This window comes from Hemiscyllium ocellatum, chromosome 3, assembly GCF_020745735.1.
Source record: "Hemiscyllium ocellatum isolate sHemOce1 chromosome 3, sHemOce1.pat.X.cur, whole genome shotgun sequence".
Classification (NCBI taxonomy): Eukaryota; Metazoa; Chordata; class Chondrichthyes; order Orectolobiformes; family Hemiscylliidae; genus Hemiscyllium; species Hemiscyllium ocellatum.
In genome coordinates, this window is record NC_083403.1 from 82,269,709 (window position 1) to 82,284,329 (window position 14,621).

Genomic DNA, 14,621 nt, shown 5'->3' on the forward strand with positions numbered 1-14,621 from the left:
AATACAGTGCAGTACAGGCCCTTCGGCCCTCGATGTTGCGCAGATCCAAGCCCATCTAACCTACACTAGCCCACTTTCCTCCATATGCCTAGCCAATGCCTGTTTGAATGCCCATAAAGAGGGAGAGTTCACCACTGTTACTGGCAGGGTATTCCATGAAGTCATGACTCGCTGAGTAAAGAATCTACCCCTAACATCAGTCCTATACCTACCACCCCTTAATTTAAAGCTATGCCCCCTCGTAATATCTGACTCCATACGTGGAAAAAGGTTCTCATGGTCAACCCTACCTAAACCCCTAATCATCTTGTACACCTCTATTAAGTCACCCCTAAACCTTCTTTTCTCCAATGAAAACAGCCCCAAGTGCCTCAGCCTTTCCTCATACGATCTTCCTATCATACCAGGCATACTATACTTCCTATAGTATGGCGACCAAAACTGCACACATTACTCCAGATGCGGCCGCACCAGAGTCTTATACAACTGCAACATGACCTCAGGACTCTGGAACTCAATTCCTCTACCAATAAAAGCCAGTACGCCATATGCCTTCTTCACAGCACTATTTACCTGGGTGGCAACTTTCAGAGATCTGTGTACATGGACACCAAGATCCCTCTGCTCATCCACACTACCAAGTATCCGACCATGAGCCCAGTATCCCATCTTCGTGTTACTCTTACCAAAGTGAATCACTTCACACTTACCTACATTGAACTCCATTTGCCACCTTTCTGCCCAGCTCTGCAGCTTATCTATATCCCGCTGTAACCTGCCACATCCTTCCTCACTGTCAACAACTCCACCGACTTTCGTATCATCCGCAAACTTGCTCACCCAACCTTCTAGCCCCTCCTCCAGGTCATTTATAAAAATGATAAACAGCAATGGTCCCAAAACAGATCCTTGCAGAACACTGCTGGTAACTGCACTCCAAGATGAACCTTTACCATCAACTACTACCCTCTGTCTTCTTCCAGCCAGCCAATTCCTAATCCAAACCTCCAACTCACCCTCAATGCCATACCTCCGTATTTTTTGCAGTAGCCTACCATGGTGAACCTTATCAAACACCTTTCTAAAATCCATATACACCACATCTACCGCTTTACTCTCGTTCACCTCCTTAGTCACCTTCTCAAAGAATTCAATAAGGTTTGTGAGCACGACCTGCCCTTCACAAAACCATGCTGACTATCCTTGATCACATCATTCCTATCCAGATGTTCATAAATCCTATCCCTTACAATTCTAAGACTTTGCCCACAACAGAGGTAAGACTCACCGGTCAATAGTTACTAGGGTTATCCCTACTCCCCTTCTTGAACAAGGAACCACATTTGCTATCCTCCAGTTTTCTGGCACTATTCCTGTAGACAACGAGGACATAAAAATCAAGGCCAATGGCTCTGCAATCTCCTTCCTTGCTTCCCAGAGAATCTTAGAATAAATGCCATCAGGCCCAGGGGACTATCTATATTCACCCTTTCCAGAATTTCCAACACCTCTTCCCTACACATCTCAAAGCCATCCATTCTAATTAATTGTGACTCAATATTCACATCGGCAACAATGTCCTGTTCTTGAGTGAATACTGACGAAAAGTATTCATTCAGTGTCTCTCCAATTTCTTCAGCCTCCACACGCAACTTCCCACTACTATCCTTGACTGGACCTATTCCTACCCTAGTCATTCTTTTATTCCTGACATACCTATAGAAAGCCTTTGGGTTTTCCCTAATCTTACCAACCAAGGACTTTTCATGTCCTCTCCTTGCTGCTCTTAGCTCTCTCTTTATATCCTTCCTGGCTACCTTATAACTCTCAATTGCCCCAATTGAACCTTCACGCCTCATCTTTACATAAGCCGCCCTCTTCCCTTTAACAAGGGATTCCAATTCCTTATTAAACCACGGCTCCCTCACACGACCCTTTCCTCCCTGCCTGACAGGTACATACTTATCAAGGACACTCAATAGTTGCTCCTTGAACAAGCTCCACATATTGATTGCACCCTTCCCTTGAAGCCTACTTTTCCAAGCCACGCATCCCAAGTCATGCCTCACCGCATCATAATTTCCCTGCCCCCAGCTATAACTCTTGCCCTGTAGTGCACACTTATCCCTCTCCATCACAAGAGTAAAAGTCACCGAATTGTGGTCACTGTCCCCAAAGTGCTCACCTACCTCCAATTCTAACACCTGGCCTGGTTCGTTACCCAGAACCAAATCCAGTATGGCCTCACCTCTACATGCCAAATGTAAAACAGTAAGTTTTTTTTAATATATACACAATCAACTTCTCTTTCAGTGGTACTTCTGCAATTTTGCATCAGAATCAGCTTAATGGGTTTGGAGCTGTCTTTGCAGCACTTTTTAAATACCAGTTTCATTTGAAGTAAAGTTGTCCTGAGCCTTTGGTAAACTGTCTTATTTTAACTCACTATGCTTCCGTACAAATTCGTAGTTTTAGATTAGACTGTAGTTGTAACTTAAGCTCTAAACGTTGAAAGATTGATGCCTGACTGCTGAGAAACATCCCCTTTGGTCGAACTCGTACAGGCCAGGTATCCCTAACTAAACTAGTCCCATTTGTCTCTAAACCTTTCCTGTTCATGTACCTATCCAAATTTCTTTTAAATGTTGTAAATATACCTGCATCTGCCACTTCCTCTGGCAATTTATTCCACAAACAAACCACCCTCTGTGTGAAAAAGTTGCCCCTAGGTCCCTTTTAAATCTTTCTTTTCTCACCTTAAAAATATGCCCCCTAGTTTTGAACTCCTCTCCCTTCGGGAAAAGATGTTTGCTATTCACCTTATCTATACCTCTCATGATTTTATAATCCTCTAGAAGGTCATCCCTCAAACTCCTCTGCTCCAGTGAACAAAGTCCCAGCCTGTCCAGCCTCTCTTTATAACTCAAACCCTTCAGTCCTGGCAACATCCTGGTATATCTTTTCTGAACCCTCTATTTAATAATATCCTTCCTATAGCAGGATGAACAGAACTGTAAAGAGTACTCCAAAAGCAGCCTCACCAATATCCTGCACAACCTCAACATGGCATCCCAACTCCTATACTCAGCGGTCGGAACAACTAAAGCAAGCATGCTAAATGCCTTCTTAACCACCCTGTCTACCTGTGATGCAACTTTCAAAGAACTGTGTGCCCGAATCACTGGGTCTTTCAGTTCAACAATACTGTAAGATGCTGCTCCCTTAACAAGGTTATACTGATCTTGTTATTTTTTCAAAAGGGACTGTAAAAGGCTGAGATGCTGACATGGCTACTAGAGACTGCCTAAGTCAACAATCAGGGGAGACCTTTACGTTTTTTAAACAGTTGTACAATGGAAGGGGAGTGGTCAGTTCTCCCAATTCAGAGATTTTTCTGGTTTAGTTTTAGCAGGTAGAAACTGCAGGGGACACAAATGCAGTTGTAGTGAAAACAGGTTCCATGCTTTAGCAAATGATTCCTGGCTGATCCTCTCTCTATATAACATCTTACCTGTAAGAGCCTGGGAATGACTTTATCTTTTTTTGCCAGGGGTTGTGTTTTTAGGGATGTTGCAGGAAATTGGAATAGCATCTTTAAGTTATGATAGATTGGGTTGGATCTTCAAATAGGTTGTTATTCTCTATTCCATTCTCTTTTGTTCATATTTCATTCAGCTGTCTGTAAATAAAATCTGTTTTGTTTAAAACTGAATGGTTCTGACCAGCTGTATCACTGCTAGAATATCTATCTTACATCTGCCTAAAACAACTAAAATAGTTCGGGTCTGGGCTACCTCTCTAAAATGTTTTGAGGGTGTCTTGCCTGGTCCATAACAATACTACCCAGGGCCCAAACATTAACTGTATAAGTCCTGTTCTTATTTGTTTTACCAAAATGTAATACCTTGCATATATCCAAATTCAACTCAATTTGCTACTCCTCAGCCCAACTGACATATTGTTGTCCCCAATTCAGCCTGTCAAATCCGCTTACTGTTACTAACTAGCTGTCACTACTCGCTTTTAGTGCCCATGTGCTTTGTGTTTTCTGCATGATAGTCCAGATAGCATTGTTACAGAGCATTAGCTTCTTGTTAAGTCAAATGTATTGAAGTTTACTGACAACATTAATACTTACATTACTATAATATCACAGATAAATGGTATTGAGGCTCTGTGCTTCCTGTTGTTACTGTTACATGCACTTAACCAGCTAACTGAACACACTTGACTGGGTCTGTGATGACAGACAGCGACTGAAGTAAGATAGGTACCTTTATACTCAAGTCACATCACAATTGTTCCAACATGGAGGTCAATCCCCTCTGTTAATTAATACAAAACACACAGAAAAGCTCACTTTGCATCGTACTCTGTTAAAGTGGATGAGTGAAAGAGAATCCTTAATTATTACTATTTAAAGAAAAATAACAATTTATTTTCCTTACTCTAATAGTGAACACTAAACAAAACTATTAACAAACCAAATACTCTTTCCCCTAGCTAACCACTATCCCTTAACTGAACATAATTCTACCAATCTGCTGTTCCAATATCATACTTATTAAACATTACATTAACTTAATCTCAAGTCCACGCTATCTGGTATGCTGTCTTTCTTCTGGTCTTCCAATTCTGCTGTCTTTTCCCTGGGTCTTCTTTCTTTTTACTGCAAGTATTTTTTTTACAGGAAAGGGTACCTTTTGATAGATAGTGCCTTCTGATTTCTTTGAGAGCTTTTCATTTTAGCTGGGCAGTGAGCTCTACAGCAGTTTCTTTGCTGTTTTGTGGCAGTTGCTCTGGCCAATTTTCAAAATGCCTTGGTTTTTTACCCCTTAACATCATTCCCTCTCATTGAATTTATTGTATTAACAACATTGGACCAAATTTAATTGGGTTTTAGTATCTTGGGCAAAATTTACATTAGTTGGTTAAATTTGAATTGCTGTCAAAACAGCAACTAAAACTCAGGGACCCATTTAACAGCTAATTGTTACATGTATCTATTTTGGAAAAGCCCATCTCTTAGTTGTTCTGTTCTGGCAGCTGAGGCTGTACTTTACACTTACTTTAAAATTCAGAAAACACTTACTATCAAAGTAAACATACACTGTATCAACTTTGGAACATAAATCCTGTAACTGTTTCAAAAGGTACATGCTGCCTGGTTTGGAATCTATTCCATCATTCAACAGTATCTTCTAGCATTGTACAGTATTTGTGGTCAAAAGAGCTGGCAGAAGTCACATTATTTTAAAATCCAATTTTTTGCCATTGGCTGATTATTTGGTAAACTCCTCTATTTCCAGTCTCATAATGATGAAATGCCTGGTTTCTATTCAGGGTATTCTCATGAAAGAATGGCTAAGATAGGAAACGTATTGAGAGTAATGCCTAAAGCACTCAATGGCATAAAAGATCAGAACTTCAAGAAACAGTACTGTAGGTGTAATCCACTTATGATTTCTGTAATGCAGAACAATTTTTGCATTTCCAAATAAGAAATCCTATGTTTCTTATCATGAAGATTACAGACTGCACAACTTTCATCTTTCCATACATGCTGGTGACTTTCAACATTGTTAATCACAGCATATTCTCAGGCTAATATTTTTCATAAGCAATGGATTTATGTTCTTTGCTAAGTAAATTAGTAAATTTGACAAAACGATCATGTAATTTTCTTGCACGTGATTTCTCAATAAGCAGTCATTGTATTCTCAATCAACCACATGGAGTGACATCTATACACTTAATGGTAAGGTCCTAGGGAGTGTTGCTGAACAAAGAGACCTTGGAGCGCAGGTTCATGAAAATGGAGTCGCAGGTAGATAGGATAGTGAAGAAGGCGTTTGGTATGCTTTCTTTTATTGGTCAGAGGATTGAGTACAGGAGTTGGGACGTCACATTGTGGCTGTACAGGAATTTGGTTAGGCCACTGTTGGAATATTGTGTGCAATTCTGGTCTCCTTCCTATTGGAAAGATGTTGTAAAACTTGAAAGGGCTCAGAAAAGATTTACAAAGATGTTGCTAGGGTTGGAGGATATGAGCTATAGGGAGAGGCTGAACAGGCTGGGGCTATTTTCCCTGGAGCGTTGGAGGCTGAGAGGTGACCTTATAGAGGTTCACAAAATTATGAGGGGGATGGTTAGGATAAATAGACAAAGTCTTTTCCCTGGGGTGGGAGAATCCAGAATAAGATGGCACAGGTTTAGGGGGAGAGGGGAAAGATACAAAAGGGACCTAAGAGGCAATGTTTTCACCTAAGGGGTGGTACGTGTATGGAATGAACTATCAGAGGAGGCTGGTACAATTGTAACATTCAAGAGGCATTTGGATGGGTACATGAATAGGAAGGGTTTGGCGGGATATGGGCCGGGTACTGGCAGGTGGGACTAGATTGGGTTGGGATATCTGGTCGGCATAGATGGGTTTGACCAAAGGGTCTGTTTCCATGCTGTACATCTCTAGGACTCTATAACTAATTCCATACCATACATTATGAAAACTGAGAGAAATGGAATAAGTGCACAACAATAATCTCAGCTCAATGTTCAAGTCATAGTAATTGTACAGAACACCATGTTTTATCAGAACGTCAAAATAACTCTCTTTTCTTCATTTGCATGAATCTACCATTTCCACAAATTTAAGTTGTTGCACTGTTCTCTAAATATTGCAACTCTGGAAATAGTCACTCAGGATTTTTGTTTGGTTTGCTGCTTTGCTTGTTCTTTTCTTCGTATGTTGCAGTAAATCAAAAACATTAGGTACTGAATATCTATTACAAACAAAAAAATGTGGAAGAAATTCAGCAGGTCTGGCAGCATCTATGGAGTCAGAAACAAAGCTAACATTTCGACTCTGGGATGACTTCTTCAGAACTAAAGAAAGCTCATTCTGGGTTTGAAATATTTACACAGATGCTGTCAGACCTACTGAGTTTCTCTAGGATTTTCTATGCTTGTTTCAGATTTCCAGCAAACACAGTATTTTGATTTTATTATTGAATATCTGTTCCCACACTAACATCCTTCAGGAAAAGAAATCTGCTGAATCTTGTTCTTGGAAATTAGGTGGGCTAAGTAGATCAAACATAGGTGGGCACATTTAGGAGATAGTCATCATCGTATCATAAGATCTAAGATGATGATAGAAAAAGACAGTACTCTTACAATCCAGAGTAAGAATATTTAACTGAGGAAGAGTTAACTTCAATAGGGCAAGAATGGGGATGGGCCAGACAGGCTGGAATCAAAGGATAATGGGAAAAAAATTGTAGCTAAACAATAGGCTACCTTGAAGATGAGCTGTTTTAAACACTGTCACTCCCCCAAGTTGGAAAGGAAGGCCAAGCAAATCCAGAGCACCCTGAATGAGAAAGGAGATAGAAATTAAAATAAAGAAGAAAAATTGTGTTTACGATGGCTGTCAGGTAGAAAATACAATTGAGAACTAAGGGGAATACAGAAAGTTGAGGGGAGATGAAAGAGTACAGTAGATAAGGGGGACTGTAAGAAAAGCCTGGTGGCCAACAAAAAAGGGAATCCCAAGTCTTCTATAGGCACATCAATAGTAAAAGGCTGGTAAAGGAGGAGTAAAGATGATTATGGACTAAAAAAGGAATTTGCACATGAAGGCAATAGACATGGCTGAAGTGTTAAATTAATACATTTCATCTGTCTTTACTACAGTGAAATATGCTACCCAGACCATGCTAATGAACATAAATTCGGTCACTATAAGTGTTCAAATTGAAACGGGGGAACCATTGAATAGGCTGTCAATACTTAAAGGTGGCAAGGACCAGGACCAGATGAGATGCATCCAAGGGTTTTGAAGTAAGAAAGAATGGAAACTGCGGAGGCTGTGGCCACAATCTTTCACCCTTTTCCTGACTGATGGGAGGTACCAGAAGGATGGAGAATTGCTGATTTTACACCCTTGTTCAGAAATTACAGACCAGTTAATTTAACTTGAGTAGTAGAGAAACTCCTTAAAAATGCTGAAACAAAAAAAAATCACCTGGATTTATTAATTCTAGCCTATCCGGCCCATCCCCATTCTTGTGCTGTTGAAGTTAACTCTTCCTCAGTTAAATATTCTTACTCTGGATTACAATCCAGAGTACTGTCTTTTTCTATCATCATCTTAGATCTTATGATACAATGGTGACTGTCTCCTAAACGTTCCCCACTTACACATTTGCTCTAATTGGCCCACTTCATTTCCAAGAACAAGATTCAGCAGATTTCTTTTCCTAAATGACGTTAATGTGGGAACAGATATTCAATAATAGTTAATATAATTAATAGTCAACAGGAAAGAATGGTGGATCTGTTCATGAAGAAATGGATTTCTAAAGGGGTATAATTATACGTGACCAACTTGGACTTTTTGAAGAGTTTAAAAAAAGGATTGATGAAGATTCTGCTACTGATGTGGAGTGCATGGACTTTATAAAGGCATTTGATACAGTGGCACACACCGACTAGTGAGAAAGTTATAGCTCATGTAATAAAAAAGGCAATAATAATGTGGATGCAAAATTGATTCAATAATAGGAAACAGAGTAATGATCAACAGGTGTGTTTCAAGCTGGAGGAAGGTTTGTATGGGAGTTCCCCAAAAGTCTATGTTGGGACCTTTGTTTTTCCTGATCTAGGTTAGTGGCCCAGGTCTTGGAGGCAACAATTTCAAAATGTGTAGTTGATATGAAACTTAGATGTATTGTGAACTAGGATGAGGACAATATAGAACTTCGAAAGGAGCTACACAGTGTTTGCCAGAGTGAGCAGATGTGTCGCAGATGAAGTCAAGATGATGCGTTTTGATCAGAAGAAAAGGACAGATAATAAAACAGTGATACAATAATTAAGTGGATGAAAATGTGTATAGACCAATAAAGGTGGCAGAACAGGGGACAGTGCAATTAAAAAAGCAAACTGGATCCTGGGCTTTATTAAGAGGCAGATAAATTACAGAAGCAAGGAGACTACACAGAACTTTCTAATTGCAAGACAGCAGCAAAATAGGACACTCTAGCTGGAGCTTGTCTACTCCACCCATTCTTCTTCTTTTTCTTCCTTAGTGCTTTCTTTTTTTTCCTTCTTCGAATCCTGTCCTCCAGCAAAAATTCCCAACCTCCAGCAAGCAACAACCCCTGTCCCCCAGCAATGATTCCAAACCTCCAGCAAGCGCCAACTCCCGTCCTCCGGCAACATTTTCCAACCTCAAGTTAGCAACAATTCCTGTCCTCCGACAACCATTTCCAGTCTGGTGCAGCAGCCTCCTGTAACGGCTTCCCAGCCTGGCGCAGCATTCTCCCAATCTGGCATGGCAACCTCCCGACCTGGCGCAGTGGCCTCCTGGTGTGATGTGGCGACCTCCTGGCCTCCTGCGGCACCCTCTCTGCATGGCGTGGTGGCCTCTCGACTTGTCATAGTAGCCTCCCAGTGTGGTGTGGTGACCTTCTGGTCTCCTGCAGCAGCCCCTCAGCATGATGCAGCAGCCTCCTCCCATAAGGACCTCCTGGCCTGCCACTTCCTGGTGTGGCACAGTGGCCTCCTCCTGTAGAGGCCTCTCAGTGTGGTATGGTAACTTTCTGGCCTCCTGCAGCAGCCCCTCAGCATGGCGTAGCGACCTCCCAGTCTGGTGCAGCAGCCTCCTCCTGTAAGAGCCTCTTGCGGTAGTGACTTCCCGATCTGGCACAGCTGCCTCCTCATGTAGGGGCTTCCCAGTGTGGTGTGGCAACATTTCAGCCTCCTGCAGCAGCCTCCAGGCTTGGCAGTGGACCCAGGGACTGGAAGCTAGGTACCAGTGTGGATCTGTTACACTGAGTGTTTATTTCAGTAATGCTGGACATCTTATATCTCTATTGTCTTGTAATTAAAGAAACCATGCCTAAATACTTTTGTATCTAAGTTGGTGCTGTAACTGGAAACATCTTAACTTTCCACTATACCCGTGTAGTATATGTGACAATAAAGACCATTCTATTCTAACTTGTATACACTCTTTTTAGACCAAAGTTAGAGTATTGCATACAATTTTGGGTGCCACCTAAAGGAACAATGTCAAAGCTTTAGAGAATGCAGAATAAATTTATAAAAATGGTCCAAGAATGGGAAACCCTCAGTTAAGACAGATTGGAGAGGTTGGAATTATTCTTCTTGGCAATTGAAGCATTAAATGATGATATTCGAGTAGGAACAATGTGCAAAGCAATGGAAAAAGGCAGAAGAATGGCACTATGCCATATTGCTCAGTACAAAAGCAGTGCAGACTTAACAAACAGAAATCTTCAATTAAAATACAGAGTCAGCATTCACTGTCAGCAGGGAACCTTTCCATGAGGTGGCCTCGCATTGCTATGGTACACAGAAGAGTAAGGACAGTCTCCAGGCCTGAAACTAAGTGCCTATGTCCAAGATCTTAAAGGTCACACTGTCCAAGGGAGCCTGAAAATCAACTGGAAAATTCCTACTGGCTTCTTTTAGCTGGCCTCAATTAGATTTATAATGAGCTTGCTGTCTATCCACTGCATTCATGCCAGTTGCCCTGCCATAAGCAGCATGAAGCAGAGAAAGCTGCATGCTGACTAGCAGGGCTACTTTCAGCTTCCAACACTTCTGATCTCAGACCTGATTGGGGCTGGCAACTCAGCCCTAAGAATCTGATGGAAGAAAATGTGTGTTATGATTATCAAGACTTGCCTTAATCAGTCAGAGTATTGAGCACAGGAATTGGGACGTCATGTTACAACTGTACAGCACATTTGTAATGCCACTTTTGGAGTATTGTGTACAATTCGTGTCATCCCGTTCTTGAAAGGAAGTATGTTATTAAACTGGAAAGGGTGCCAAAAAGATTTACAGAGATATTACAAGATTGGAAGGTTCAAGTTATAAAGGAGAGATAAGCTGGGACTTTTTTCCATGGAGCATAGTAGGCTAAGGGGTGACCTTATAGAGTTTCAAAAAATCATGACAGGCATAGATAAGGTGAAAAGCCAAGGTCTTATCCCAAGGGTGGGTGGGGGGGGGGGGGTCCAAAACTAGAGGACATAGGTTGAAGATGAAAATTAAAAAATTTAAAATTGACCTGAGAGGCAACGTTTTCCACACACAGGGTGTTGCGTATATGAAATGAGCTGCCAGAGAGGAGTGTAATTATGACATGTAAAATAAACATTTGGACAGGTATATGGATAGAAAAGGTTTGGAAGGATTTTGGCTAAAGACAGGCAAATGGGATCAGTTGAGGAAACCTGGTCAGCATAGGTGAGTTATGCCAAAGGTCCTGTTTCCACGCTACATGACTTTATGACTCTAAGGCCATCCTGCCACTATAAAATTCCAATAAAAGGCAGTGGTCCAAAATTTCCACTTTTAAGCCCAGACAATATGTTGTCATTACACGTTGCTTGGAAAAAACATGGAACTGTAGTTAATGTCTAATTTCAATCATCTTAATACTAATGTCCCTACAGTGGCCTAAGACTTACACACAACCAAATGTGTGTGTTCCTGAAGAAGGGCTCATGCCCGAAACGTCGATTCTCCTGCTCTTTGGATGCTACCTGACCTGCTGCGCTTTTCCAGCAACACATTTAGCAGACACAACCAAATGAGCTGGTTAAAAAGGAGTATTGAAAAATGGATACTCGCTTAAAAATAAAAACAAACAAAATGAAAATTTTCTCTGCTGTTTTGTACCAGTGTGGATAATTCCTCCAACATGCTCACAATTTAGAATGATACCAGTTCAATCATTAAGATGTGACTTAGCTTGATTTGTCATTCTATACAATGTAGGTGATACTATAGAGTGCCTGTAGGTTTTCCTACCAGTCATCCCATAGACTCTGGCAACTGATCCTTTGTGTACTTGGAAAATAAAATGAAGGACTAGGGAAAAAAATAATAATTGGCAGAGGTGGAGCTTTGTTTTGCAGGCAGAAGAACACCAATAGGTGTAAGTTTAAGGATAATCATATTTTCAACATGTCACAACAGGTCAGCTACCTCTGCCTCATACTGATGATAATTACCAGATTGCTATGAAGAATCAATCTCAAGGATATCATACAAACCTGGAAAAAGGTCACAGTGATATAAAAAAAATTGACATTTTCTTTAATGATTTCTCTTCAACAAATATAATAATATTGAGAATTGAGGGGTAAAACTGCTTTGCTGACAGCTGATCATCGTACAATTGGTAATGACGTCTTTTTGCTTTCAAGTGATGTTGACAGGCAATGCATCAAAAGGATGAATATTCTAACATTCTGAAGAATGATTCATTAACTCTGTTCCTCACTCCGCAGATGCTGCCAGATCTGCTGAATTTGTTCAGCAATGTGTCCTGATTTCAGATTCAGCATTTACAGAACTTTGCTTTAATTAAAAGGATGGATTTGCTGGCCAACCTTAATGGCTGAGATGTGAAGCAAGTTTTGTGATGTAACCCCCAGGAATGAATTTAATCACAGGTGGTACTTCAAAGTATCATCATTTAGCCAATCACTTGCTTTAATTTGTAGATTAACCTGAAGACAGTGAGCAAAATTTTTTAATTAAAAAAATCAAGTTTCAGCTGCCATCTGATTTTACTTTCCAAAATGACATGCATCAGTTTCTTGCATACTAAAGATGTCTGATTATAAACTTTTATAAAACTAATAATGAATAAGCTCAAATTGTCTCATAAAACTTGTCAGTTGAGATTTACAAACAAAATATTCAGGTTTAACTTTGTGTGACTGAGCAGTCTTTACTTTAATGCTGAAGAAAAGTAAGAGGATTAAAAGCAGCTGATTAAGGCGGCTTTCCAGACCTCATTTGGACTTCACTTTAATCCACTCTCAAACAAGACAACATTCACTTAAGTCATCCGAAATCTCTGAGATGTAAGAAAAATTGCTGGGAAAAGGCAATCATTGATCCTGTATAACTTGTCTGTCTCAGGAACTCCACTGGAAGCCAAGCTGGATCCATCTGTCATCTCCAAATAAAATGAAGGACTAGGGGAAAAAAAATAACTGGCAGTCCCATCGGGGACTTGCTATGATTATTAGCTGTCAATTATTTTTAAAGCCTAGATTACAAACATCTCATGGATTGGCCCTTGATACTTACCAGTTTTATTTTCTGTGCTAAGTCAGTTAATGAGCTCATAAAATAAAATCCTGCATGTAAACAGAATTATAATAAAACCAAATAAATGAAGTTATCATGAAAAATAATGTCTTCTTTCACTTTTAATTGAAATTGATTATTTTTATTGAACATGTTTCTGTTCAAGCTTGGGAAGCCTTTGTATTTGACTCGGAGGTACAGTTCTAGCTTTCTTTTTATTCACTCATGGGACATGGTTGTCACTAGCATTTATGACCCATCCCTAGCTCTAGAGAATGTAATGTGGTGGTGAGCAGCCTTCTTGGATCACTCCAGTTCACGTGCTGTAGGTGGATCCACAATGCCCTTAGGGAAGAAATTTCAGGATTTTGAACCAGTGACACGAAAGGAACAGTGATATATTTCAAGTCAGGATAGTGAGTGCCTGAGAGGGGAACTTGAAGATGATGGTGTTCCCAGGTGCTACCTGAGCATCTTTGGTGAATTTCTGCAGTGCATCTTGTAGACAGTACACACTGCTGCTACATATGGTTGGTGGTGAATGGAGCAGACATTTGTGGATTTAGCACCATTCATGCAGGCTGCTTTGTCCTGGATTGTATCAAGCTTCTTGAGTATTGTTGGAGCTCCGCCCACCCTGGCTAGTGAGAAGTATTCTATCACACTTCTGACTTGTGCCTTTTGATTGATGGACAGTCAAGAGATGCATTACTCACTGCAGTACCCCTAGCCTTTGATCCATTCCTGTAGCCAGTATATTTATGTGGCAAGTCCAATTTCATTTTGGTCAATGGTAACTGCCAGGATGTTGATAGTGGGGTATTCAGTATTAGTAACACCACTGAATGTCAAGAGGCAGTGATTAGATTGTCTCTTATTGGAGTCAGTCATTGCCTGCCATTTGTGTGGTGTGAACGTAGCTTGCCCCTTGTCAGCCCAAGTAAGGGAATCAATGAGAAGTAAAATTGTTTGAAATCACTCTGTGAGACTAATATTCAAGACTTGCAACCTGCAAAATGTTGTACCATTTAATTCTATAATATTGGTATGAATTTGACAGTTTCATTTATGCACTCTTTTAAATTATACATTGTTATTCAATTGTATCTTTTATACATTTCTCATTTTGTCTACAACTCTTAGAGCTTCCCGGATTACAGATTGTTCCCTAGAACAGTCCAAGAGAATAAGTAAGAAATCTATTACTATAATCATCAATGTCACTCATGAGCTTACAATTACGAAGTGGATAAAAGACATTCAGAATCACTCCATTTAAATCTTCCTTCTCTTGCAAAATATTGGAATGTTAGGTTTCCTCAATAAAAAGAGAAAATGTTAGAATTGCTTTTAGCAAATCAAGCTAGAGAGAGTGGGGGGGGGGGGGGGGAGGGAAAGACAGGCGCAAAGTTAAACTTTCAGATCAATGATCTTTTGTAAATTATAATAAAAGGTCATCAACCTGTGTTATTTCTCAT

General features: G+C 40.3%; 1 protein-coding gene across 7 annotated transcripts in view; it reads right to left on the reverse strand.

The window, feature by feature from the left end:
• LOC132806371 (protein eva-1 homolog A-like) overlaps positions 1 to 14,621 on the reverse strand; it is a 399,357-nt gene that overhangs the window by 283,321 nt on the left and 101,415 nt on the right. The window contains exon 1 of one of the 7 annotated variants that reach the window (XM_060821242.1): positions 7,300 to 7,361. The exons of the other annotated variants lie outside the window; for them this stretch is intronic. The gene's annotated coding sequence lies outside the window, so the exon portion shown is untranslated. Of the gene's footprint in view, positions 1 to 7,299; positions 7,362 to 14,621 lie in introns of those variants that run through there. 7 annotated transcript variants of the gene reach the window in all.